This window comes from Arachis ipaensis, chromosome B02 (genome assembly GCF_000816755.2).
Source record: "Arachis ipaensis cultivar K30076 chromosome B02, Araip1.1, whole genome shotgun sequence".
Taxonomy (NCBI): Eukaryota; Viridiplantae; Streptophyta; class Magnoliopsida; order Fabales; family Fabaceae; genus Arachis; species Arachis ipaensis.
The window spans coordinates 11417631-11420204 of NC_029786.2; the positions used below are offsets into that span (position 1 = coordinate 11417631).

The following is a 2574-nucleotide window of genomic DNA, read 5'->3' on the forward strand; positions in this document are numbered from 1 at the left end:
ATGAAACCAATACACTTTTGGGCCACAATTATACCGGGTGAAAACCGGGTCGTTAACATTACATTACGTTGATACCTTCTTGTAAGTTATAATGTAAAAATATCCAAATTTTTCAAGACTCCAACCATTATTTAACATGGTAAAATTCACTTAGAAAAATATAACAAGAACCAACCCTTCTTTAAAATTAAAGCATAACCACAATCAATACTAAAGCAAAACCACAATCAATATTAATATTGCCTAATAATACCAAATATTTAAATCAATACAAATAACACAATATTATGCATTAGTCTAAAGTCTTATGCATTCTAAACATAAAACATTAACTTATAGTCTTATAATGACTAATAACACAAAATATTAAGGTTTACAATACTTAAATTCCACATAAGAATAGTCATGATCCATCACTAATAACACAAAATATTAATTGTGTATGATGACCGGGCCACCGGGCCGACTTCGGGTGACCCGAGCTATGGCCCGGACCCGACCCGAAATAATGACCGGGTCTATTTTTGAGACCCTTACCCGGCCCTAAACCCAATGAAATCACACCAAATTAGCCCCTAAAGTGTTCGGGACCGGGCCGGGCCTTCGAGTCGGGCCGGGTCTGTGCACCCCTACATCATGTGAACAAAATATAAAAAAAAATTATTATATATCTCTAATTTTAGAGTTAAAATGTGTTATATCTCACTTTTTCATTACAATGAAAATCATTTTTTTTTCAAAATTAAGAAATTCTCTTTTTCTCCTTACTAATTTCACAACCAAAATGTGTCACATGTCACTTTCTCATTGTAATTGAAATTAAATCCTTCCTTCCAAAATTAAAGCATTCTTTCATTCTCTTTAGTAATTTTACAACTAAAATGTGCCATATGCCACCCTTTCATTTCAATTGAAATCAAATTTTTTCTTCCAAAATTAAAGAGTTCTTCCCTCCTCCCTCTTCCTTTCTCTATTTCTCTCATTCCTTCAACCACTCTATCTATTTTATATATCTTTATCAATATCAATGATTAATTACTAATTTAACAATCAAAATGTGCAACATGACATTCTATAATTGCATTAAAATTGACATTGAAATATACCTATATTATGTATCATATATTACTATCTAATTTAATAATCAAATGTGTCACATAATACTCTCTTATTAAAATTAAGAAATTTTTTTTTAAATTAATAAACTTCTTTCCTAAATTCTCTCATCTACCTCTCTCCATTTTTCTATTTTTCTCTACTACTTTTACTCTATATATAATTTATATTTTATATTAGTAATTTGACAAATCAAAATATGTCATCCGATATTTTTTTTTACAATTAAAATAAAAAAATTTCTTCAAAAATTAACAAACTCTCACTCTCACTCTCATTCTTCATTTTTATCTTTCTCTCTCTTTTCTCTCATTCTCTATTTTTCTATCTTTTTCTTCTTCAGAAAATAAAATTAACAAAATAATATAATTTAAATAAAAATATTATTATTATTGTTATTATATACATAATTTTTTAGTTTTTTGTTAGAACAAAATAGATCATAATTTTAAAAAATTTATATTTCCGTGGATAAAAATACTAGTTGCTATATAATATTAATTAAGACCAAGACCCTGTTTTTCGTCGTGTGAACAAACTATAAAAAAATAAATAATGCTATATAATATTAATTAAGATCAAGATCCGATTTTTCCGTCATGTGAACAAACTAAAAAAATAAATAAACAATGCTATATAACTTAATTGACCTATATATATAAAAATGAGTGCTAGAGGTCAGTAATTTTTGTGTTTTTATAACTATTAATTGGTCATTAATAGTTTTTTTAATAGTATGAGATTATATTCAATAGTGGGAGATCATTCATTTTTTTTTTTGATGATTAAGTGCTGATCACAAAACACAAAAATTGATGCCCCTAAACTTTTCCAATATATAAATCATGGTTTAGCAAACGGAATAAAAACAGTACAGAAAAGAAAAGAATAGTAGAATACACAACTATATATCCTAACTACTGCTTGTGTTTATGTAATAATCCTACCAGCCACTGCTTGTGTTTTTTCTTTCTTAATGAATAGTTAAATAATAATACTCTTCTGCCTTTTTCCACAACTTCGTTTCCATATCGATCTTAATTCTTTGAAGTGATTGAAAGAAGCCTCTGTTGCCTTTGTCTTTTCATTTCACTTCTCTTTCTTTCTCTTTTTTTTTTTCTTTTCTTTTCTTTTAATTTCCTGGTCTTGCATGCAACACATTACTATTTTCACGTCTTTTTTATAAATCCAATTCTCACTGAAAAATAAAAACAAAAACAAAACAAAACACAAACACAAACAAAAAAAAAATAACAAAAAAAAGCTTCTTTTGAATTGATCAGACAATCAGGGTTTCTAATTTTTATTATGGTTGTTTGCTGTCTTCCGTTCTGATTGAGGACTAATCGCAACATGATGGATTCTGTTTAAAGTGGAGGTTTGTCTCCCATTTCATTATGACATTATCTACTTTCTTCGTATTCTTGTATCTTTCTTGGGTTTATATATCATGTTAGA

The 2574-nt window shown here is 27.8% G+C and overlaps 1 protein-coding gene across 1 annotated transcript in view; it reads left to right on the forward strand.

Annotated features, from left to right (window-relative positions):
- Positions 2092-2574, forward strand: part of LOC107626874 — a 153808-nt gene continuing 153325 nt past the window's right edge. The window contains exon 1 of the mRNA XM_021115435.1: positions 2092-2494. The gene's annotated coding sequence lies outside the window, so the exon portion shown is untranslated. The remainder of the gene's footprint in view (positions 2495-2574) is intronic.